Source organism: Cherax quadricarinatus, chromosome 50, assembly GCF_038502225.1.
Source record: "Cherax quadricarinatus isolate ZL_2023a chromosome 50, ASM3850222v1, whole genome shotgun sequence".
NCBI lineage: Eukaryota > Metazoa > Arthropoda > Malacostraca > Decapoda > Parastacidae > Cherax > Cherax quadricarinatus.
Window position 1 is genome coordinate 13,664,532 of NC_091341.1, and position 27,414 is coordinate 13,691,945.

At 40.7% G+C, this 27,414-nt stretch overlaps 1 protein-coding gene across 1 annotated transcript in view; it reads right to left on the reverse strand.

The window, feature by feature from the left end:
- LOC128695252 (dual specificity calcium/calmodulin-dependent 3',5'-cyclic nucleotide phosphodiesterase 1A) overlaps positions 1-13,130 on the reverse strand; it is a 316,026-nt gene extending 302,896 nt beyond the window's left edge. The window contains exon 1 of the mRNA XM_070095419.1: positions 13,016-13,130. The gene's annotated coding sequence lies outside the window, so the exon portion shown is untranslated. The remainder of the gene's footprint in view (positions 1-13,015) is intronic.
- Between the last annotated feature and the right edge of the window lie 14,284 nt (positions 13,131-27,414).

The following is a 27,414-nucleotide window of genomic DNA, read 5'->3' on the forward strand; positions in this document are numbered from 1 at the left end:
GCTGTGCTAGTAATCACTATCTTGTTTATAACTAAATTTAGTTATTGTCACCAACGGAGAAAACGGGACAGCCTTCGTTGCTGCCTCGTTACCGTTAGGAGATCTTGCTGCCTCCGTTATTATAAATTATTGTCTTGTTAAATAAATGTTAGTGGCAGACGCTCGTAAGTGGTGATTACTTACCTCGTTATTAAGTATCGTTTCTCAGTTGACAGAGATTATCATCCTTCGTTAGTGCATGTAATTGACTCCGTTAATGTGTGTTACTTCCTCTGTTAATGTGTGTTACTGCCACCGTTAATACGTGTTACTGCCACCGTTAATGCTTGTTACTGCCACCGTTAATACGTGTTACTGCCACCGTTAATGCTTGTTACTGCCACCGTTAATACGTGTTATTGCCACCGTTAATGCTTGTTACTGCCACCGTTAATACGTGTTACTACCACCGTTAATACGTGTTACTACCACCGGTAATACATGTTACTGCCTCCGTTAATACGCGTTAATGCGTGTTACTGCCACCGTTAATACATGTTACTGCCACCGTTAATACGTGTTACTGCCACCGTTAATACGTGTTATTGCCTCCATTAATACGCGTTATTGCCTCCATTAATACCTGCTCCTGCCTTCATTAATACCTGCTCCTGCCTCCATTAATACCTGCTACTGCCTCCGTTAACACATGTTCCTTGCTATCCTTAAACGCCCCTAAGTTTATAGATCGTTTAACCCATCCTTTCTGTCTTCCTATATATACTCCTGATGGATAAATTATTAAGCTTCCTTACAATCGTTTCCTATATATACTTGTTGGATAGCCCACTTAACCCTTCCTGTATTCATATATACCCCTAGACCATATAACCCTTCCTATATTCCTTTATACCCCTAAAGGGTATATCCTATATATGAGGGGTATATATGGATATAGGATATACCCCTAAAGGGTATATCCTATATCCATATATACCCCTCAAGACAAGACCAGTTAACCATTCCTACCTCTTAGTATATACACATTCTTATCCTTAGGGCCTTACCAAGAATAAATAAATCTGGACTTTGATCTTTCACGGATGCTGTGGGGTATTAGGTGCGTATCAGCGTTTACGTAGGGAAATTTAGCGTACCAACAGCTGCGTAAACATAGTTGCCGTCTGAAGCAGACTTCACAACCTCGAAATTAATTACGGGTTATGTTCTCTAGCTTGTATCACAGATTCATTTCTTTTTCAACCATTTGGCCGTGAACATAATTTCGTAAATGCACATTCGTAAATGAGCATTCGTTAATGAAAATGCGTAGATATTCGTGTTTGCTTGATAAATATTCCAGCGGCTTCTGCGTGAAGTATGTAGATAATTTTCCGGAAATCGTTTTAATTATCTATCGGAGGTTAAGGTCCTTGAATTGCGCCAGAGATAGCCCCTATATATTCGTAAGTGTGTGTGTGTGTGTGTGTGTGTGTGTGTGTGTGTGTGTGTGTGTGTATGTATATATATATATATATATATATATATATATATATATATATATATATACATTCCATACGAATATACCTTTATAATATATACTGACGAATATCCCTTGGGCATATATACATGAATATACTTTACGAATATATATATATATATATATATATATATATATATATATATATATATATATATATATATATATATATATATATATATATATATATGCCGAATAGGTAAAACTTGCGATTTTGGCTTCAACAACAACGCTCTTCTTGTTGAGTAAGGCAAGCAAAAATTTGTGTATACAATAATTTCGCAAAAATCATTGTGAACCTAACGAAAAAAAATATATTTCATTGTGTTTGTTTATTATTAAATTATTGTAAACTTACCTAAAATACATTTAGTTGGATTACGCTACACTATATTGCGATTGTTATAATAAGGTTAGGTACGTTTTCTAAGGTTCTTTTGGTACAAAGTCATTAATTTTTATATTAACAAAAATGAAAAATATATATCATTAAATGTATAAGAGAAAATTTTAAAAAGTATTTAATTTTAAACGAGTTCTTGCTAATTGACCAGTTTTACTTATTCGGCACGACGTATTACACACACACACACACACACACACACACACACACACAGGCCTAGTGTCTAATCGACATGTGCCTAGGACAAAATGGTAACTAACACACACACACACACACACACACACATATATATATATATATATATATATATATATATATATATATATATATATATATATATATTCGTAAAGTATATTCATGTATATATATGCCCAAGGCATATTCGTCAGTATATTTTATGAAGGTATATTCGTATGGTACAAATAATAAATGTATATTCACAAATATATACATATATTCCTGGCATTTCTGAAGCATTAATGTTTTTCAGTAATTAAAAGCCAGTATTTAAATGTATTTCTGTACATATTTCTACTGAGACTGTGTGTTGTCTGTAATTACAGAATGTTATAGCAATTATCAGATTATATGAGTGCAAGTTGATGATAATTGTTTATAATAGTTAAGTTTTCGCTATTAATTTCATTATTATTATTAGTATTGCTGTTATTAAATATTATTACTATTATTAGTACTATTAGTACTCTTGCTATTATTATTACTGTTTTTATAGCTGTTACTATTGCCATCTCAAAATCTGCTTTGTATTGGACTGATGAAGCCACTGTGTGGCGAAACGTTTCCTGAATAAAGATTCCCATATGCTGCATAAGTGTCTCAATCTTCAACTTGTCGGTTTTTCAAATCATTCATCACAACTGTCAGACACTGCAGCATCATGGGATCTTGTTACAAAGAATTCTTCAACACTTGTTCAACCTTTGGACGAAGACCTACTTCGACTAGTGGATGGTACCACTATGACCCCGCCTCCGCCTGCTTCACCTCACCTCACTACAGTATATAAGCCACGTCTACGGCCCTATGTTGTACATTCTACAAGATTGATGGACTGAACACATCGACTCCAGGTTGAGGGACTGATTACCTCATACTCCTCCTCTCCTTACGCCTTCCTCTTTGTATTGGACTGATGAAGCCACTGTGTGGCGAAACGTTTCCTGAATAAAGATTCCCATATGCTGCATAAGTGTCTCAATCTTCAACTGATGTCTTGGTTTCAGATTACTGCTAACCAGAACTCCTAAATCTTTTTCGCAATTCGTAATATTAAGATCTACATTATTTAGTTTATATGTGGCATGGTTATTTAACTGTCCAACATTTAGAACTTTGCATTTGACAATATTAAACTGCATCTGCCACTTCTCCGACCATTGCGTCAGTTTATTCAAATCATCCTGGAGTGCTCTAATGTCCTCATTAGAATGAATTGGACGGCCTATTTTGGTGTCATCAGCAAATTTGCTTATGTCGCTATTTATTCCCTCCTCTATGTCGTTTATGTAAATTTTGAACAACAACGGGCCCAACACTGACCCCTGAGGAACACCGCTTGTGACGAGCCCCCATTCTGATTTCTCCCCATTTATGCAAACTCTCTACTGTCTATTTGTCAGCCATGCCTCTACCCAGGAAAAAATTTCTCCTCCTATTCCGTGTGCCCTAAGTTTCCTCAATAGCCTCTGGTGTGGAACTCTATCAAAAGCCTTACTGAAGTCCATATACACAATATCATATTCATTACTATGATCTACCTCCTCAAACACCTTAGTGAAAAAAGTTAGTAAATTCGTAAGACAGGAACGCCCCTTTGTAAAACAGTGTTGAGAATCATGAATCAATCTGTGCCTGTCAAGATGGCTACGAATTGCTTCGGCAATTATTGATTCCATAAATTTTCCCACTATGGAGGTAAGGCTTATTGGTCTATAGTTTGAAGCCAAGGACCTGTCACCTGCCTTGTAAATAGGACAGATCGAAACATAGTCTAAATTCCTCTCTAATTCAGCCTTTTTTGGTGAATCGTTCATAACAACGGACTTGTATTCCTCTACGAGAATTGGTTCCCTGCTCACCCCGACACCTTCATCAAACGAGAAACCCTCGTTTTACTACGACCATTTTCTTAAGAGGTACAAAACGCCGGTTTCTTAAGGTTTCTTTCCAGCTTGGTAATGTTACGTTCATTGTTGCGAAAAACTATAAAAAATCGTTGATTTAACCACAAATGAGCAAGGAACTGCTAGAAAATATCCAGAAAATTTCCAAATCTTTACGATCATCTCTAGTTTTTGTGAGTGTGGGATTGAATTTTACACAGATGATACCATAATTTGTATGGGAGTGGTATCCATTGAGGACACAGCAAACTCCCAGGCAGTTGTAAACCAGGTTTATCAATTGCCACAGAAAACAATATGATAAAAGAAAAATTTCTTGAAGTCCGTTATGGAAAGATTGAGAATATGAAAACTGAGAGCATAAAACAAACCCAGACGGCTCAGTAGAGTAGAAGATTAATATGAGGGATTTTGAAATGATAATTTCAGATTTACGTTCAGCTGATTACGATTTCGACAGTTTGGCGAAGAGGATAAGAGGACATGTTGGACAATCCATTGGGAAAGTCTGTAATCGTAAAAAGGGGCAAATACCTCTGTTTTAAACTTTTATTATGTAAACATTGGCAGTACATACTGCCACCAGACATAAACTGTCACTATACATTATATATGAGTCATATTAGAAGTACAACCCACTAGAACTCAACCAGTCTTTACCTCTCCATTCTCTCTTTTCCATCGTCTCTCCCCAGCCTCGTCAAAAACCACAATCGTCGCCTCGCCGATCATTGACAGCTAACACACTGATGATTGTATCCGCAAGGCAGGACCTGACATGCTAGTAATTCCATCTTTCTTCACCCGCTAACCACACACTAGTATCGTCAGACCAAGGACCAGCCAACAAGACCTGTCTCTAATTCTGCCTTTTTTTTCATCCACTAACCACACACCAGAAGCGCCGGACCATGGACCAGCCAACAAGGCCTGTTTCTAGTACCCTTCGGACCATGTACCACTGATAGTGAATGTAATAAGCAGTCTTTCCACCCACCTACGCCAGTTCAAACTGCCCGTGAGGATCAACCCCGCGTTCTATACGCAGTGTCACTATCCAAAGGGGTATTGTTCGCATCTGTTAACGCACTGTTTGCTGTGGTCCGCAGGATGTGGTTATCTGAATACATCCATCCTGTTAGCCCAGAGGAGCCTCGTCATCCGTCGTTATCTGTAAACACCTGTCGACCTCAAATGGTGCGTCTATCAGCACATGTCTACATCACATGCGGCATCGACCACCATCTGTCTTCATCAAATGTAGCATCTATCATCTATCCTCATCAAATATAGCATCTATCATCTCTCCTCGTCAAATGTAGCCTCTACCATTATCTATCCACATCAAATGTAGTATCTACCATCCCTCCAAATACAATACAGCTCTGCCATCATTTACACACACACACTCACACACACACACACACACACACACACACACACACACACACACACACACACACACACACACACACAACACACAACACACACACACACACACAACACACACACACACACTCACACACTCACACACTCACTCTAACTGAACAATTTCTGCTGTTATTTTTAGATCGATAAGAGTACCTGCAATTACTGAGTGACGGAGCTGTGTGTAGTTGAGTTCCCCCTCTCTTGTGTGGTGAGTGGGGTCCCTCTCTTGTGTGGTGAGTGGGGTCCCTCTCTTGTGTGGTGAGTGGGGTCCCTCTCTTGTGTGGTGAGTGGGGTCCCTCTCTTGTGTGGTGAGTGGGGTCCCTCTCTTGTGTGGTGAGTGGGGTCCCTCTCTTGTGTGGTGAGTGGGGTCCCTATCTTGTGTGGTGAGTGGGGTCCCTCTCTTGTGTGGTGAGTGGGGTCCCTCTCTTGTGTGGTGAGTGGGGTCCCTCTCTTTGTGTGGTGAGTGGGGTCCCCCTCTTGTTGTGAGTGGGGTCCCTCTCTTGTATGGTGAGTGGGGCCCCTCTGTGTGGTGAGGGGGGTCCTCTCTTGTGTGGTAATTGGGGTCCCTCTCTTGTGCGGTAAGTGGGTCCCTCTCTTGTGTGGTGAGTGGGGTTCCTCTCTTGTGTGGTGAGGGGGTCCCTCTCTTGTGTGGTGAGTGGGGTCCCTTATGTGGTGAGTGGGGTCCCTCTCTTGTGTGGTGAGTGGGGTCCCTCTCTTGTGTGGTGTGTGGGGTCCCTCTCATGTAATCAGTGAGTGGTGTCCTCATGTAATTAGTGAGTGGGGTCCCTCTCTTGGTTAGTAGTAAGGAGTAAAGTAGAGCTTTTAAGTAATTAGCAGTGAGTAGGGTCTCTCTCTTGCATAATTAGTAGTGAGTGTGGTCCCTCTCTTAGTAGTGAGTGGGGTCCCTGTCTTATTTAATTAGTAGTGAGTGGGGTCCCCCTCTTATGTAATTAGTGAGTGGGGTCCCTGCTAACTTCCGCCCTCAGACTGCCAAACCTTCGCCACGTAAGTAGCGTAACAATGTTGATAATGATTACCTTGAAATTAATGTCAATTACCTTGGCAATGATGCCAGTTACATTACTGCTAATGTTAATTACACTAGCCAGCAAAAATTTAACTTTTTTTTATGCAGTTCAGAAACCGAATTATCTGTTTTTATGGTAACTTCGATATACTGATCATGAATTTCGAGTTTATACATAAATAACTCAAATTCGGAATATAAAAGGCACAATACCGTGACTATAACAATACACAATTAACCCGCACATGACGACGTTTCGGTCCGACGTGAACCATTCATGGTGTGTAATAATGTTGGTAGAATTACCCACGCTATGTTACGGCTTGACAAAGCTCCTGGAGAGCGAAACGTTGCCACAGTAAAATGTCACATTAGTTACACTTGTGTCCTTTTGCCTAACATTCACAGTGTGACTTGTAAATGATCCAAATCAGACCGAAACGTCGTCGTAAGCTATTTTCTCTCTTATGTGCGTGTTGTGTATTGTACCAGTCACGGTATTGTGACTTATATTCTGAATTTGAGTTTTAGTTTCTATAGAGTAGTTTTTTTTAAGTCTTATGACCAGTATTTTGGATATTTAGGGTTGAAGAACCACATATATTAACTATCATAGGTAGTTAATATATGTATATTATGTATAGACGGCGCTTTCTATTTTGCCTTTTCAAAGTTAGCTAGTTGATGATCGACTGAATACATCGACTCCAGGCTGAGGAACTGACTATTCCAGGCTGTGGGACTGACTATTCCAGGCTGTGGGACTGACTATTCCAGGCTGTGGGACTGACTACTCCAGGCTGTGGGACTGACTATTCCAGGCTGAGGGACTGACTATTCCAGGCTGTGGGACTGACTACTCCAGGCTGAGGGACTGACTATTCCAGGCTGAGGGACTGACTATTCCAGGCTGTGGGACTGACTACTCCAGGCTGTGGGACTGACTACTCCAGGCTGAGGGACTGACTACTACAGTCTGAAAGACTACTCCAAGCTGAGGGACTGACTACTCCAGGCTGAGGGACTGACTGCTCCAGGCTGAGGGACTAACTACTCCAGGCTGAGGGACTGACTGCTCCAGGCTGAGGGACTGACTACTCCAGGCTGAGGGACTGACTACTCCAGGCTGAGGGACTGACTACTCCAGGCTGAGGGACTGACTACTCCAGGCTGAGGGACTGACTACTCCAGGCTGAGGGACTGACTACTCCAGGCTGAGGGACTGACTACTCCAGGCTGAGGGACTAACTACTCCAGGCTGAGGGACTAACTACTCCAGGCTGAGGGACTGATTACTCCAGACTGAGGGACTGACTACTCCAGGCTGAGGGACTGACTACTCCAGGCTGAGGGACTGACTACTCCAGGCTGAGGGACTGACTACTCCAAATTATGCAAATATTGCTGTTTTAATTTCATTTAGGCTATTAATTACCTTACTGTGAATGTTAATTACCTAGAATTTTTTCCTCTCGTTAGTGTTAAATGTCTTGTTTTTTGCTAATTGCTTGGGTGTTTGTATTGTGTGCTAATTACTTGACTGCTTGTGTTAATGACCTTGACTGCTTGCGCCAATTACTCGTGTTAATTACTAATTATGTTAATTACTGCTTGTGTTAATTACTCTTGTGTTAATTACTGCTTGTGTTAATTACTCTTCTCGTTAACAGTGATTACTTTGTAATCGTGGAACTGACACTGATTACTTTCCAGTTGATCACTAGGAGAGTTGTTGGTAATTACCTCGCCACTGTAGCTGATTACTTTGTCATCGCCGCCGATTACTTTGAAGACATTGACATTATGGCCGATTACTGTGTCACTGTAGCTCCATATCCTTCGACTTCAACTATTCAGTGTGGAGAGCTGCAGCTAGGGGCAGCAAATAGTTATAATTATAACCATAATTTTTAAAGGGGTGGAGGGGTAAGCCAGCGGAAGGTCTTGGTCAGATGACCAAAACCTCCAACTGCGGGTCATATGACTGAGACCCGCTTCAGGAAACACTTGTCCTGTTTCCTGGCGTTCCTAATCTTTTCACTTGAATTTCAAGTGAACTAAGGAGAACTTCTGTCTTCCAACGTTTTCGTTAATAACTTGAGAATGCCTTAGCCGATCGGCTACAAATTTTCACAGCAGGTGAAACCTCCACACAAGGTTGGCACTGTTAATGAGGTATTTAGCCACTTGTTAATTATATTTTTAAAGTTATTATATTTTCCATTAAATATCTTGAGAAAGCCTCTGCTGAACGATTTTAAATTAATATTTAATGAATCTTAGGAAGAAAATGATACCTTTTATAGTTTAATTTATGTAGATGTAAATTTGTAATGTTACTAACATGTTAGATAATAGGACACATGTGCAGCTAATGCGGCGTTTTGACTGTGGCAACGTTTCGCTCTCCAGGAGCTGCTTGACAAAGCTCCTGGAGAGTGAAACGTTGCCACAAAAATGCCACATTAGTTGCACTTGGTCTTTTACCTAATATATTGTCGGTAATTCTACCATTATTACGATTTTACTAATATGGTTAATAAAACTTGGTTATTGTATTCGGTGCAATAACTGGAGAATGACTCTTCTGACTGGCTTCAAACTTTTAGTAGTAGTGAGTGTTTCTCAAATAAAACTTCACATTGAATATGAGTTATGCAAATTTTAATTAACCAATTTTATTAAACAAATTCTTTTCGGTGCACAACTACAGGATGGCTCTTCTGATAGATTTCAAACCTTGAATTCGAGTATTTCTCGCTTAGATACAAATGAATTGTTTTTGGGCTGTTTAGGAGTTAATGCGCCCATTTTATTGAAGAAATTTGGAAAGTTGAATTACTGGTCTTCGTGTGACAATTTGTGAATGCCTCAGCCAATCGGCATCAAACCTTCAACACAATGCATCTTCTAAGTGTTGGTGCTTTGCAGAATATAGAGAAAGTTTTTTTTTTTTCTGATCGGCTTTAAACTTTCGAAGCTGTTTTATCTTATTGGGAAGTTCGAATCTACATTGGGCTGTGTAGATACCACTTTGCCATTTTTAATAGGCACTGGGGTATTAATTTCACTGCGATAACCGTGGCTCAGTTGTCAACGCGCTCGCCTTACACAGTGTCGGTGGTTAAATCCCCGGCATGAGTGGAAGCATTGGTCGTGTTTTCTTACACATGCTGTCGGCTGCTGGTCGACTGGTGTGGAGTCTCATCCTGGGGGACAAGACTGACGCACCCCGTTGGAAACAAGACAGTCCTCAATGACGCACTGACTTGAGTTATCCTGGGTGCGTATCCTTTCCCGGGTTAAAAATCCCGATATTTAATTGAATAATATATGTGGTCTCATTTATTTTGCATCACTGAGGTAGAGGGGGCTAGGTTTGCGGGATATGGGGATACCCTTCTCGGATCGCATAATAACCATAGTGATGTAGTGGAGGCAGGATCCATACATAGTTTCAAGAAGAAGCATAATAAAGCTCATGGAGTAGGGAGAGAGGGCCTAGTAGCGACCAGTGAAGAGGCAGGGCCAGGAGCTATGAATCGACCCCTGTAACCACAATTAGGTGAACAATTAGGTGAGTACATTTAGTTCCTTTAGTGTGGGTTATGGAGAGTGTGAGGGGTCATGGCCAGATGAAAGGATGTAGTGGAAAGCAACTCAGTGCATGAATTCGAGAGTTGTTGCTGGGGTCACCGCCCCCGCGGCCTGGTCCCAGACCATCCCTTCTGGTTGTTGGGCTAATCGATCAAGCTGTTAATGCCCGCGGCCCGCAGTCCAACATATGCACCACGATCTGGCTAACCAGAATCTCATATCAAGACTCGCGAAATCGTAAAAACACCATAAATTACAGAGCGAGTGGGATTCGAACCCATGGTAAGCGAGCTGGCCTTACCTAGAGTTTACCCAGACTCGCTTGCCATGGGATCAAGATCCACCCGCTCTGTGGTATATCTCAGATTTTAAAAGTAGGTATCAGCAGATAGAGCTCAACCCTCCCTCCCCTCGTTTACAAATAGGCAAGTATGCATATACACAGAACTAAAAGAGGTCGGATAAAAAAAATGGCCACAATACTTAGAAAATAGGATGAGCAAGCCAGAGTAACAAGAAAAATATTAAAGTGAATCGGATTTATTTAACAATAGAAATGGATACTATAATGGGTGAAGTGTCGTAACACAGTAACACTACTGACGGAAGTATCGTGATGGAAGTGTATTTAGTGGAGTCCTACAAGGATCAGTGTTAATGGGAGAGTATAGCTAGTGGAGTCCTACAAGGGTCAGTGTTAATGGGAGAGTATAGCTAGTGGAGTCCTACAAGGGTCAGTGTTAATGGGAGAGTATAGCTAGTGAGTCCTACAAGGGTCATTGTTAATGGGAGAGTATAGCTAGTGGAGTCCTACAAGGGTCAGTGTTAATGGGAGAGTATAGCTAGTGAGTCCTACAAGGGTCATTGTTAATGGGAGAGTATAGCTAGTGGAGTCCTACAAGGGTCAGTGTTAATGGGAGAGTATAGCTAGTGAGTCCTACAAGGGTCATTGTTAATGGGAGAGTATAGCTAGTGGAGTCCTACAAGGGTCAGTGTTAATGGGAGAGTATAGCTAGTGAGTCCTACACGGGTCATTGTTAATGGGAGAGTATAGCTAGTGAGTCCTACACGGGTCAGTGTTAATGGGAGAGTATAGCTAGTGGAGTCCTACAAGGGTCAGTGTTAATGGGAGAGTATAGCTAGAGAAGTCGTACAAGGGTCAGTGTAGGGACCTATATTGTTCTATATTATAAATAGTTTAATAAAGGAAAGTGACCCTACATATTCGTGTTTGATGATGGCAAAACACTGACAAGAAAAACTGAATAAGATTACAGAGTCCTGAAAAAAAACTAAACTTCAAGAATGGTTGAATAGTTACCAGAGTTTTACCTAAGCTAAAGGAAAATTCTGAAACTGGGAAAGGAAAAGATGAGTGACGGGGGGGGGGGGGGGGGATGAGCTTGCGGAAACTGTAGAAAATGAACTAGTTGTAAACATTACTCCCAATGTCATCGTGAAGTATACACAGGCTGGGAACTATCAGCAGTTCAGATTAAACTTGCTAACACAGAAAGGGAATTTAGGAGTCTAAACAAGGATTCCATTGGAAATAAGTAATTTACACTATGATAATTGTACTTACGTGGATCTGTGCTTAATTGAAGTTACAAACTTAGGAATTCAAGACAAACTTTACATGTATGTAAGTTTATTTAGGTACAGGTACACGTAAATACAGTTACATAAATTATCGTACATGGTAACGTGTATGTAAATTACTTAGCATAACCCCAAAAAAGTCAAAGTGACTTAATATACAAAGTTGGAATGGATCCCTGTCTCGATAATAAAAAAAAAAGAGGTGAAGTTTGAGAAAGTCATAAGTAGTGAATCAAGACTTGTACTGGGACGGGAGCGGAGCTGTGAAGAAAAAATCCAGGTCTTTCAATACTGGAAGATCATAGAATAAGAGGAGATATGATCATGACATAAAAATATAATCTGCAGGTCTTTCAGTACTGGAAGATCATAGAATAAGAGGAGATATGATCATGGCATAAAAATATAATCTGCAGGTCTTTCAGTACTGGAAGACCATGGAATAAGAGGAGATATGATCATGGCATAAAAATATAATCTGCAGGTCTTTCAGTACTGGAAGATCATAGAGTAAGAGGAGATATGATCATGGCATAAAAATATAATCTGCAGGTCTTTCAGTACTGGAAGATCATAGAGTAAGAGGAGATATGATCATGGCATAAAAATATAATCTGCAGGTCTTTCAGTACTGGAAGATCATAGAGTAAGAGGAGATATGATCATGGCATAAAAATATAATCTGCAGGTCTTTCAGTACTGGAAGATCATAGAGTAAGAGGAGATATGATCATAACATAAAAATATAATGTGCCTTTTTTTTTTTTTAACCAGAGATATAACAAGAGCAAATAAAAGTGTGCCCAAATAAGGTACACGAATATCAGAAAAAAATCTTCAAAACGAAAGCGATAAAGAAGTTTAGTAAATTGAACAGTGATACTGGAAGCTGTCTTCTTACGTGTAAATAATTTCATTCAGACACAACATGAACAGCGAGTGGCAGCAACAGCCAGGTTAACCACAAACCACTCAGAATTACCAGCTGGGGAGAGTTTTTTCACCCGACTGAAGCAAAGATATTCTCCTGTTGTTTTTCTTCTATTTACTATATTCAGTGTATCAGTGAATGGTTAGAACAGTTCGCCACAACACGAAGTTTCGCCCACACGAAGTTTTCCCACCATTACGTATAACTATCATATTTCTCGTTCCTTTCAAGTTTCAAATCAGGAGACGAAACTAATGATTTTTTTTTGTTTTGGTATGGATTTCTATTGGAAGCAACTGCCATTGCTTTCATTTCTGTTTCGGAGATCGTAATGACACAGGATGGTGGTAATAAGACGCACTTGCTGGGTAAGGAAGATTGAAGGTACTATACACGGCGGGGAGAGCCTGGAGAAGCGTGTCAGGCTGGGAACGACTAGGACACGCACACCCGACCACCACGGCGACCAAGCTAGGACTGCTGGGTGGTCAGGTGCCAGGGTGGTGGGGGCGGCCTGTGGGCGGGGTTTAGCACCCACTCCCATCCTTTCCCCACCTCCTATTTCTTCTCCATCTACTCTTCCATCTTCATCACCTTTCTTTCACTCCTGCTTCAACTACATCTTCTCCCTTTCTTCTTTTGCCTATCTTCATCCCTCCCTCTCTACCTCATCTCATTTATTCTTTCACATCTGTTGGTCTTTGCTAATAACTATTATATAACATGTAAACTACATTACCTGTATACTGCAGAAAAATATATTTATTAATATCTTCCTTATTCTTCCTCGTCCTCATTAATCACCACTACTACCACCACTACTGCTACCACCACCACCACCACCACTACTACCACCACCACTACTACCACCACCACTACTACCACCACCACTACTACTACCACCACCACCACTACTACCACCACCACCACTGTCATCAAATCTTTCAAAATTAGACACGTTACATGTGAGGGAAAAGTTCAATAGATAGGAGTATTATTATTATTATTATAATCAAGGGGGAAGCGCTAAACCTGGAGGATTATACAGCGCCTGTGGGGGGGGATGTGGAAGGCATTCAGGCTTAATTCGGGGAACTGGAGCACAGATCCAATTCCCTAAATCAAGAGCCCCTCACCAACATCAAGGAACCTTCCTTGAGGGGAATAGATAGGAGTAGCGAGGGAGTATACAGTAACAATAGTTTCATTGCCGGCTGCTTGTTAAGGTAGGGTCAGTCTAGCTCCCACTATCCCTTCCCCTCCCCCCCCCACCGAAAGGTGACGTGTGGGGCTCCGGTCCAAACAGTAATCACTAGACTCACAGCTCCCAGCACTACTGAAAGTACATGCCTGCCTTGTATTCTAGTGGATTTATTGGTTGAAAGCTTCACTTTTGACCAATAATAAACTTAGTCCTTTCAGTCTTGCTCTAAGTTGACTGTTGTAATAGTCACCACATCTTTTAGGTATTGTACTTATCATGGAGAGTGATTTCTTAAGCAGTGGGTAACCTGTCTATCTTTCCAGCTTGGATGACAGAGAGGGTCACCTGCCAATCAACGAGTAGAACTGATGGAGATGGACTAACGTCCTGAGACTTTCCCTTTTTGGATTTAATTACCTGTGCACCTGTATGAAATTGCCGGACGTAACCCCTCATCATTGCAGCGGTAAAGAACCTGCTTTCCTGTCATCGGGATAGAATACTCACAGCTATACTGTGAAGAACGAACCGGTGGGTTGTAACCAACACCTGCGACCCCCCCCCCCATCATCAGCAACGGCTACGATTTCAATGACACGCAGTGTCGCCAACACCAGACACCCAAGTTTTATATTAGCGTTGAATTCAGTTATCATTTATATTTTTCATTTTCCATTTTCTTTAATGTAGGATTAATACTTCATATTTAAGTGTTTTATATTTTATATTTTCTATATAATAGTGTTTATGTTTGTCTGTTATTATTTCTTTTTCTATTCATTAATTTTCCTGAGGAGGAGCCAGCCTTGGTAATACTGTCTGAAGTTGTTACAGGGCTGAGTAAACCTTCACAAGTGGCGACCTTGCCAGGATCAACTCTACTGAATCAAGATTCAATTCCATCTCGAATCTACCATTGGAACTTCAACGCCGCATACCACAGACGGTTACCACCAGCCATGAGTAATCATTCTCTATGATAGGACTACAGTACAGGTATTTAAAAGATTTGGTGATTGTTATAGTCTCAATTTATTGTAAGTCAAGTCAGGCAGGATATATTTAATTCTGCCACCTTTTTGTTCGAGCTTGAAACACTTTGGAGGATTAGACTCTAGGGACCCGAGATTTTCCAGTGACAATTTGTTTCATTGAGCTCTTTATTTTATCAAGGGAACTGTCGTTGGACACTCTTGATTTGTTGGTGAGAAGATTGGATGGTCAAGTGACCCCATTCTACTTACTGTTTGCTTGGAGCCAGCATAGAACCCTTCGTTTTAATTAATACATATTGTTTAATTGAAGTAGGGATCGAGCCCTCTGATTTATTTACAGTTTGAGCAGAGCAGGAATTGAACCCTCCATTTTCGTTAATACCCATTTCATTTTCCCCTGGTAGTTTAAGTTATTCTTGCAAATATGGAGGAATACCAGTTTTGGATGAACGCTGGAAGTAAGTTAGGAATAACAGGGAAAAATTTAGAATCTTTCATTAGTGCTAAGATCCAGGAAAGACTGGAAAGAGAGAATTGAGAAGAAAGATGGTTAGAAAGGGAAAGAGAAGAAGAAAAGGAGAGAGAGAGAGAGAATTGAAAGAGAAGAGAAAAAGGAGAGAGAGAATTGAGAGAGAAATCCAAGAAAGAGTTAGAAAGAGAGAGAGAGAGAAGACAAAAAGGAGCGTGATAGACTTGATCGTGAGGAGAGAGCTAGAGTACGTGAAGAACAAGTTAAATTAAGAGAACTTGAGGAAAGAGTAAAGGATAGAGAACGTGAGGAACAAGCTAAAATATGTGAGAAACAAGCTAAGATACATGAGGAACAGGTTAAATTAAGAGAACTTGAGGAAAGAGCAAAGGATAGAGAAGTTGAGGAAAAAGCTAGAGAACATGAGTTAATAGAGAGAGAGAAAAGGATCGCGAGCTCGAAAAATCTCTCCTTGAATTAGAGAATAAAAAGTTAACTTTTACACAACAATTAGAGGAAGGAGTAATGGAACAACGTGCAGTCAGTGCACATATTCCAACACCTAATTTACCTCCCTTCACAGAGAGGGAAGACATAACTTCATACATTATCAGGTTTGAAAATACCACTACCCTCTGTGAATGGCCTGCTGACACCTGGGCTACCAGGTTAGGAATGTTATTTTCTGGTACAGCCTTGAATATCTATGTAACTTTGTCGCAGGATATATGTAATTATAACCTACTGAAGAAGGCAATCCTTAAAGCATATCAAAAACCACTAATTCTTACAGGAAAGATTTCAGGTATGCCACCTTACAGCCTGGCCAGAACTTTCAGCAGTTACAGGTAACACTCTTTCGTTTGTTCGAGTTTTGGATAGAGAGTTCAGGAATTGATCGCAGTTATGAATCTCTTAGAGACTTCATGGTTGCTGACCAGTTCCTGACAGCTCTTCCCCATCAGATACGAACATTCATCAGAGAACGTAACCTGATTAAAGCTGAGGAAGTTGCTGAGGCTGCTGACCTGTATGCTGAGGCTCACAATTCCTATAAAGACCTAAAGGGATCGAACCCTAAGGGCAAGGGTTCATCGGACCTTAAGAAATCAAAGCCTCTAGTGGAAAGTAAAATGACTTCTTTTATTCCTGTTTGTCATTTGTGTGGTGTTAAGGGACATAAACGTCCAGATTGTCCTTCTAAGAAGGTCCAAAAAGTTGGAAGATGTTTTAAAGACTGTAATGACCAAGCACCCTTCTGTTCAGGAACAGTTAATGGACTGAATGTATCTACCATTTTACGAGACACTGGATGCACATGTATAGTCATTTCTGATAAGCTGTTCCCTAACCTTAAAGAAACTCATTCCTCTGCTATACTTTCAGACTACTTTGGCCGTACGGACACTTTTCCTACCATCCGTTGTTACATTAGGTCTAAATGGTTCACAGGTTGGTCTGAAGCCGTACTAGCTCCCATCACTTCTTGCTCCGTACTAATAGGTAATGTAAAAGGTGCCATTCTTCCTTCTGAGGTTGACCTTTCATCACCAAAGGTGGACATAAGCTTTTCAGATCCTCTTCCTGTAGAGTCAGAGAAGCCCCTCGAAAGTTCAGATGAGACAATGTCTCGCGAGACTCATGTGGGATTAAAAACCAGTGATGCTACTCTCGAAAGCGAGGTAGTAGGATCACCGGTTCACTTGTTAGATGAAAGTGAAGATATCACCTCCGATACCATAAATGTCTTGACTAGGGCTCGAGCCCAGGATTCTCCTACTGTCCATCCTTTGATTTTCCCTGACTTTAAGCCTTTAGACATATCGAAGGACTCCTTTGTCAATTTACAACGTAATTGCCCTTCTCTTCAGAATTGCCATAATGCCGCTAAACAAAATCAAGTTATCCAAAGGAAAAACTTTTCATATAAATTTGAATATATAAAAGGTATCTTGTACAAGTCAGTATTCAAATTAAATTCAGATGAGACAGAGTATTCCATCTTAGTTGTTCCAAGTCAATGCAGAGAGACTGTTCTTAAAATGGCTCATGACCTGCCAGTGGCCGGACATTTCTCGCATCGTAAAACCTTAAATAAAATTAGGGAAACCTATTTTTGGCCGAAAATGTCCTCAGATGTCACTACCTATTGTAGATCGTGTAAAGTTTGCCAACTGTCATCCTCCCGAGGTACCAGGTGAGTACCTATGGTCAAAATGCCAGTCTTTACGGTACCTTTTGAAAGAGTAGCTATTGACATCGTTGGTCCTTTATCTCCACTTTCATCTGGGGACATAGATATATATTAACATTAGTTGATTATGCTTCGAGCTTCCCTGAAGCCGTTCCCTTAAAAACCATAACTACTACAGAGGTGATGATAAATTAGACACATGTGCAACTCTTGGGTATCTTTATTGAGGAAACGTTTCGCCACACAGTGGCTTCATCAGTCCATACGTAGGAGAAACTTGAAGAACAGGAGAAGAATGAGGTAATCAGTCCCTCAACCTTGAGTCGATGTGTTCAGTCCATCAATCTTGAATAGAATATTCTATTCAAGATTGATGGACTGAACACATCGACTCAAGGTTGAGGGACTGATTACCTCATTCTTCTCCTGTTCTTCAAGTTTCTCCTACGTATGGACTGATGAAGCCACTGTGTGGCGAAACGTTTCCTCAATAAAGATACCCAAGAGTTGCACATGTGTCTAATTTATCAACATGTCGGTTCTCTGAACCATTCATCTACAAATCTACTACAGAGGTGGCTGAAGCCCTTTTGTCCATCTTCTCCAGAGTGGGCATCCCTAGAGAAATTTTGTCTGACCGTGGGACACAATTCACATCTGACTTAATGCAACATCTATACCAACTTCTGGGAGTGAAACCTCTCTTCACCACACCCTATCATCCCAGCTGTAATGGGAGGATTGAGCGCCAGAATTCGATTCTAAAGTCAATTTTAAGGAAACTTTGCTCCCTTAAACCTAAGGTGTGGCATCGTTACCTACCCTGTGCTTTGTTTGCCATGAGGGAAGTTCCCAGCGACTCTTTGGGGTTTTCACCTTTTGAACTTCTCTATGGTAGACAGGCCAGAGGTCCACTGTCCATCCTTCATGACTTATGGACTAATGAGAAGGTAAATGCTGAGGTTCAGTCTTCTTACCAGTTTCTCCTTGACCTTAGATCCAAACTTGAGGAGACCTCTGACATAGTTTCGAAAAACTTACACTTGTCAATGGACCAGTACAAAACCTATTTTGATTCCAAAAGTCAGAGGAGAAGTTTTAAAGTAGGGGATGAAGTTCTTGTACTTTTGCCGATCAAGTCAAATAAATTATTAGTAGCATGGAAAGGTCCATATAAAGTATTAAAAATTTGTGGGAAAGTTGACTACCTCATAGAAGTCAAGGGGAAACCTAAGCTTTATCATATCAACATCCTTAAGAAATATTACCGAAGAAATTCGGTTAACTGCCTTAATAACTTTGACTTAGTTTTTCCACACGAACTTGATACAACTGAAGAATGTAAGGTGTGCGTAATTGACACCTCTAACTTAGACTATGATGAAGAACTACATGACTTGGTGACTCTTGACCACTCGGACGCAACCAACATCAATATTAATGAATCTTTGGATGACCATAAGAGACATGAACTACTTCAATGTGTGAGTACCTTTTCAGACGTCTTTACTGATATTCCAGGTGTTACCTCCACGGTAGTCCATAAGATTGACTTAGTGACGGACAATCCTATCAAACGAAAATTATACGCAGTTCCAGTTCACCTTAGGGATGCATTTGACCGAGAGGTAGACAAATTATTAAAACTAAAGATCATTGAACCTTCAGTATCTTCATATTGTTCACCAGTAGTCATGGTTAAGAAGGAGGATAATTCATATAGACTTGCTATTGACTTCAGAGGCCTTAATGCTATAACTCGGTGGGATGCTGAGCCTATGCCCTTAATAGATAGCGATCTACACAAATTTTATGACTCTTCCTTCTTTTCAGAGATTGATATTGCACAGGCATATCATCAAGTAATGTTAGATCCTTCTTCTAAGCAGTACGCCATTTTTCCTACACACCAAGGACTGATGCAATATAGAACTATGCCCTTCGGTTTGGTAACTGCCTGTGCTACCTACGTGAGACTGATGAGAAAGGTCTTGGGTAATATGCCAAATGTTTCAGTTTATTTTGATAACATTTACGTAATGACATCCACGTGGGGCAAACATATCCAAACATTAACATCAGTTTTGCGTAGGTTACGCTCACATGGCCTCACTGCCAAGCCGAAGAAATGCTTCCTTGGGTATAACAAGATTAGATATCTTGGACTGATACTTTCTAATAACTCTCTGCAGCCTCTTCCCAGTAAGACCAAAGCTTTATTAGAATTTAAATTCCCCAAAACCAAGAAGCTCATGCATAGCTTTCTTGGTTCTGTAAATTTTTATGCACGGTTTATCCCGAACCTTATTGATCTTACAGGCATCTTATCCGACTTCCTTAAAAAGTCTGTGAAGGAACCTCTTGAACTTTCCGACGTAGCTCGGGAAAAGTTTAATGAGATTAAAAATTTCTTGAAAGATTCCAGATATTAATAAAACATTTTGTTTAAGAACTGATGCCTCCAATACTAGCTTAGGTGCGGTATTACTACAATACCATGATGGTACTCCCTTCCCTGTATGCTTCCTAAGCCGGAAACTCCTTCCCGCAGAAACGAGATACTCCACCATAGAAAAGGAATGTTTGGCCCTTGTGTGGGGTATCTCCAAACTTAAATTTTATTTGCTGGGAAAAGAATTCATTTTAGAAACGGACCACAAACCTTTGATATACCTAGAAACTTTTAAGGAAAGCAACAGTCGCCTCTTGAGGTGGACATTGGCACTCCAGGCTTTTAAGTTCCATTTTGTGTATATCAGTGGTTCATCCAATTATTTCTCTGACTGGTTAAGTCGTGACAGTTAGTAGAAGATTTCTTGCCTTACGCGACTTCCATATGTTAGAACTTTTCCCTCGCCTATTCTTCTTATACTCCTTGACTATAAGTCTTGGTATACGGGAGTGTGAGGGAAAAGTTCAATAGATAGGAGTAGCAAGGGAGTATATAGTAGCAATAGTGTCATTGCCGGCTACTTGTTAAGGTAGGGTAAGTCAAGCTCCCGCTATTCCCGCCTTTTTTCCCCCACCCCGAAAGTGATAGTTTGACTGCCGGCTGCTTGTTAAGGTAGGGTCAGTCTAGCTCCCGCTATCCCTTCCCCTCCTTCTCCCCCCCCCCCCGAAAGGTGACGTGTGGGGCTCCGGTCCAAACAGTAATCACTAGACTCACAGCTCCTAGCACTATTGTAAGTACATGCCTGCCTTGTATTCTAGTGGATTTATTGGTTGAAAGCTTCACTTTTGTCCAATAATAAACTTCCTTTCAGTCTTGCTCTAAGTTGACTGTTGTAATAGTCACCACATCTTTTAGGTATTGTACTTATCATGGAGAGTGATTTCTTAAGCAGTGGGTAACCTGTCTATCTTTCCAGCTTGGATGACAGAGAGGGTCACCTGCCAATCAACAAGTAGAACTGATGGAGATGGACTAACGTCCTAAGACTTCCCCATTGTGGATTTAATTACCTGTGCACCTGTATGAAATTGCCGGACGTAACCCCTCATCATTGCAGCGGTAAAGAACCTGCTTTCCTGTCATCAGGATAGAATACTCACGGCTATACTGTGAAGAACAAACCGGTGGGTTGTAACCAACACCTGCGACCCCCCCCCCCCCATCATCAGCAACGGCTACGATTTCAACGACATGCAGTGTCACCAACACCAGACACCCAAGTTTTATATTAGCGTTGAATTCCGTTATTTATATTTTTCATTTTTCATTTTCTTTAATGTAGGATTAATACTTCATATTTAAGTGTTTTATATTTTATATTTTCTATATAATAGTGTTTGGTTGTCTGTTATTATTTCTTTTTCTATTCATTAATTTTCCTGAGGAGGAGCCAGCCTTGGTAATACTGTCTGAAGTTGTTACAGGGCTGAGTATGCCTTCACATTATACTAACTCCAAGTGGAGTGGCAAGATGCCGGTCGTGAGTATACTAAGAGAAAACACAATAAGTATCCAGGGCCCAAGACTGTTCAACAGCTTTCCACCAGGCATAAGGGGGATTACTAATTCGACCCCTGGTTGCCTTCAAGGGGGAGCTGGACAGATACCTAAAGTCAGTACCCAGTCAGCAGGGCTGATTGGGTGGTATTGAGTACGGGTACGTTGAACTACGTGTGACCAACAGTAACCTGGTTGATCGGGTCCTGATCAACAGAGGTCTGGTCAAGGACTGGGCCGCGGGGGCGTTGACCTAAAACAAATCCACAGGTGGAAACAGGTTATGCCTATAGGTTAGGTAACGTAGAATTCCTTGTGTCATGAGCCCAAGATGTAGCTGTCCGACAGGAATGTTGATAAGTGATTCAGAGAACCGACAAGTTGATAAATAAGACATAGGCGCAACACTTGGGTATCTTTATTTTGGAAACATTTCGCCACACAGTAGTTTCATCAGTCCAGTACAAAGAATAATAGTGAAGAGCAGAAAAAAGTTGAGGTAAACAGTCCCTGAGCCAGAAGTCGATGTAATCAATCCATCAATATTGAAAATAATACAACATACGCGCAAAGAAGGGTATATACTGCAGACAGGTGACGCAGGCTGTGTCACCTTGGACAAAGCCACTTCGCGCATGTGCTGCATTCTTTTCAAGATTGATGGACTGATTACATAGACTCCAGACTGAGTGACTGATTACCTCAAACTCCTGATTTTCATCATTCTTTGTATTAAACTGATGAAGCCAGTGTGGCGAAATATTTCCATAATTTAAAGATATCTAAGCTTTGCATTTGTCTCTAATTTATCAACTAAATGTAATGTAGGATGCAGAACAAATGTTATTTTTTAAGATACTCTGATTAGATATTAATCACCGGAAAGTAATGCGTGTGAAAGCGGCTGTCGGATTTAGCAGCAGAATGATAGAAACAGAGTTAAATAACTCCTGGGTACCTATTTACTGGTGTGTGAATATGGGCAACGGATGTGAGGAGACATGGCCCTCAGTCTCGTCTCACCAGGGTTTCTAACCCAAGACCTTTCATTTGTAATTGAAATGTGCTGACCACTGTCCAACACGTCATAGAGGGAATGCCTAACAACGCTCAAATTATACTGCCTAGAGAGCAGGAGGACGAGGATACTGCTGAAATGGCGCATTGGACGAGAGTGAAGATACACAGGTCCAGTACACAAATAACCTGCACTTAGGAGAAAGGAACTTATGACGATGTTTGAGTCTTACTTGGACCATTATCTAGTCCCACGCTAATATACGAAGGTAAGAGAGTCAGTGTGTATATATACGAGTGGAGGGCAGGGATGGGACGAAGAGAGGAGGAAGAAAGAAGGAAGTGGATATTGTAGTGGGAGAGGTAATGCTGGTTGTATTGTTCCAGTCAGAGTATTTGTGTCTTTTTATACTTCATACACAGGTTGCAAAACAAGCTATCACTAGGACAACGTTTCGCTCTGTGTAGAATTTTAATAAAGTCATCTGTGACTTCAAAGATTACACAGAACGACACGTTGTTCCAATAAGAGGTTCTGCAACTTGTTCATTCGTCCTGAAAGAAAGATAAACCATAATTTATAAGTAACTGGAGGGAGTGGTTTTAAAATCTTCACACTAAAATAACTCCCTCAGAGTACACTCACACGGGATCAACGTTGGTTTATGAATGTGCTTTTTATCCTCTGAATAAAGTATTTTTATTGCAGTTAGCAGTATTGAATACATCAGCATTTTGTTGCTACCCTATTTTATATAATGGTTTCATAGTGAGAGCAATAGCTGTTTTCCTGTCATACTCCATCACACAGGATGAATCACATAAATGTACTGAGAGTTAGGTAGGTGGTTCAAAATAAACCCAATTAATACCATAAAAGCAAAGATCAAAAAAGGTTCAAACTCTTTCAGTTCTTCTGCATATCTTCCCCATACAGTGTATGTAAATACCTAGAGGTGTATATCTCTGTGTATATACGATGAGTGTTTATTTCGGGGATTAAAGTATTGTTAACAGGTGGTGGACGGGTGACATGTAGCCTTAATGACCTTCGTGATGTTGATAAAGTTTAAACCCCATTAACTATGCTGTCGTGAGGGCAAAAAATATACCAACAAAATTGTTATCAGTCTGGCTTTGGTACCTACGCTGGTCTGCTGAACACAAATACCAACAAGAACAAAAAGGCACAAGATAGAAATAGCCCCCACATAGGAGAGGAAGCTTACGACAACGTTTCGGTCCGACTTTGACCATTTACAAAGTCAGTCTGAGTGACCAGAGGCCGGGTCACTCAGACGGTGGCTTTCCGAAGTAATACTTCACATAATTAAACAATGAGCTTGTATTACCACTTAAGGCAATCATCATTCCACTTTCCACGGTAAGTGTCTGGTTCACACACTTCCTCAGCAGCTCATCTCTCTTCCTTCACTTCAGGCGTCATGCGCTGTGGCTGTGTTCTTGACAAGAGGGAATCTACTTTACTGCAGTTCCGTACACAGAACTGTGATAAAGTATATAACGCTCTTCTTGCAAATTCAGTTGAACAACGCAAATCCAAAATTGAGTAGTACGTATACTGAAGGACTTTTTAGTTGATCTTCAGTTTGGAACAAGTCAGTATTAACACAGTACCGTGGAACAAGTCAGTGTTAGCACAGTACCGTGGAACAAGTCAGTGTTAGCACAGTACCGTGGAACAAGTCAGTATTAACACAGTACCGTGGAACAAGTCAGTATTAACACAGTACCGTGGAACAAGTCAGTATTAACACAGTACCGTGGAACAAGTCAGTATTAACACAGTACCGTGGAACAAGTCAGTATTAACACAGTACCGTGGAACAAGTCAGTATTAACACAGTACCGTGGAACAAGTCAGTATTAACACAGTACCGTGGAACAAGTCAGTATTAACACAGTACCGTGGAACAAGTCAGTATTAACACAGTACCGTGGAACAAGTCACTAGTAACCCACAATACGAAGAGGAAACTAGACATTTTGGTCTATGAGTTGATGATTCAGGATGGTCCAGGATAGTGTAGGATGGTCCAGGATAGTGCGGGATGGTCCATGATAGTACAAGATAGTGCAGGGTGGTCCAGGATAGTACAGGATGGTTCAGGATAGTGCAGGATGGTCCAGGATAGTACAGGATGGTTCAGGAAGTACAGGATAGTACAGGATGGTCCAAGATAGTACAGGATGGTTCAGGATAGTACAGGATGGTACAGGATGGTCCAGGATAGTACAGGATGGTACAGGATAGTACAGGATAGTGCAGGATGGTACAGGATAGTACAGGATGGTTCAGGATAGTACAGGATGGTACAGGATAGTACAGGATGGTCCAAGATAGTACAGGATGGGCCGAAACGTCGCAGATTTTTTTCCATCGCCAAAGTATACTCGTTTCCTGTTTTCATAGTATTGTTGACTGGTCAGATATTGCACCAGGATATTTACACACAGTATAGCTGCGTCCGTGGAATAATTCACTAAGTACCGTCCTTGTAATTATTCCGGAAGCGATGACTCATGTAGCTGAATATATACACGTGAATACGCTCCCCCCCCCACACACACACTGAATAACTACACAAACACAAGAACGAAGGACACTGCAGTGGGCCTATTGCAGTAGGCCTCAATGAAGCTACCTGAGAGTTTTTTCCACTCGTCTACAACTCTATTTCCAAACCAGTACTTCCCTATATCCTTTCTAAATCTCGATTTCTCCAACATGAATCCATCGCTGCGAGTCTCGTCTTGGCTGGGTATTTTCAACACGCTATTTATATCCCCTTTATTTATTCTTGTTTTCCATTTGTACACTTCGGTCATATCTCCCTTAATTCTACTCCTCTCCAGAGAGTGCAAGTTTAGTGCATTTTCCCTATTTTCGTAGGAAAGGTTTCTTATTCCTTGAAATTATGTTCTTCGTTCTTCTCTGTTGATGAGTAAGACACAGGTACAACAGTTGGGTTTCTTTATTGTTGAAATGTTTCGCCCACACAGGCATCAGGTGCCTTTGTCTTACTCATCAACTTGTCGGTATTTTACACCATTTTCAACATATCCTTCTCTATATTTTCCAAAGCATTTATGTCCATCCTGTAATACGGAAACCAGAACTGAGTAGCATAATTTCAGTGAAGCTTCATCGAAGATGTATAAAACTGAAGTATAACCTTAGGTTTCCTACTGTTAATGTTTCTTAATATGAAGCCAAGACTTTTTATAGATTTATTAATACTTTAACACTTTTGTCTTTGCTTTAAATTTCTGCTAATCAGTTCTAAATCTTTTTCGAATTCAGTTTTACTAAGATCTTCATTATTTAGTTTATAAGTGTGAAATTTTTTTTTCCTAGGATTGGAACCTTATAATTGTCTGCATCGTCAACCTTTCCAGGTCATCCTGTAGAGTTTCAGTATCCGCTTCAGAAATTATTTGATGAGCTATTTTAGTGTCGGCTGCAAACTTCCGTAGCTGTTCATGTCCTCATCTGTGTCGTTTACGACTGTTGTAAATAAGGGGCCCCAGTGCTGTCCCTTGTGGCACACTGTTTGTAACGGGTCCTCAGTCTGATTTCACAACTTTAATGCAAACTCGTTCGCCGAATCACCAACTGGACAAGACCCGGGTCAGGACAAATACCGGAGAACCACATCAGTGCAAACTCTCTGTTGCTTATGAGACAGCCATGCCTCGACTCATAAGATAATTTCTCCTCCTATACCAGCTACCATTATTTTCTTAATCAGTCTATTTGGAGCTCTATTAAAGGCCGTACTGAAGCCCATATACACAATATCGTATTCTTTATAGTGATCTACCATTTCGAATGCCTTTGTGTAAAAGGTTGTAAATTCGTAAATCAATAACCCTCCTCTGTAAAACCGTGCTGAGATTTGTTGATCAAACTATGTGGTTCAAGGTAAGCTCGTATTTCATTAGCAATTATCGATTCCATCATCTTTCCCACAGTTAAGTTCATCAGTCTATAAATCGAAGACGAGGATCTATCCACCACTTTGTAATTGAGTATTATATTTACTGTTTTTCACTTATCCAATACGATACCTGTTTACAGTGATATGTTGGAGAGAACAATGGTTTGCTAAGTTCCTCCTTATATTCCTTTAGAAACCTTGAAAACAGCTCATCAAGGCCGGTGACTTGCTTGGTTTCGGTCTGTCTAGTTGTCTGGGAACCACGACAAGATTTTGTTCGGATTTTTAACCCCTGAGGAATAGTCACCCAGACTAACCCAAGAAAGTCAGTGCGTCATCGAGAACTGTCTGTCTTATTTCCATTGGGAACCTTTAATCTTGGTCCCCAGGATGCGACTCACACCAGTCGACTAACACTCGGGTACCTACTTACATGCTAAGTGAACAGGGACAACAGATGTAAGGAAACATGCCCAGTGTCTCCACCCTTGCCGGGGATTCAATCACGTACACTCAATGTGTGAGGCGATAGCGTTGCCTACCAGGCTTCAGGACACCCTGTCACTGGTGACTTTGATACAGAATTTATTCTTTTCCTGACGAGCATAATTACTCCTTTCTGTGATTTGTATTCTCTTGTGTAAAAAAAAAAAGAGAGAAAATGTTGAAAATTGCGCACCTTTCTGCGACGTTAACAGTAAAATTAACAGTAAACTGACCAGAGTTTCGTTGAAGTGGGCAAATTTTGACCCTGATATTATTCTTAAGTACCTGAGAAAAACCATTATGATTGGTCTCTGATTCTCTCGTATGCATAATTACATATACTCATATGGAATATATTTTTCAATAAGGTAAATAAGTCTATTTAGGTACAGGTACACATAAGTACAATTATCACATAACATATGTGTAAATTACCTAGGTGACCCTTAACCTCTTGAGTTTCACCTGTAAATGCCTCTCTACC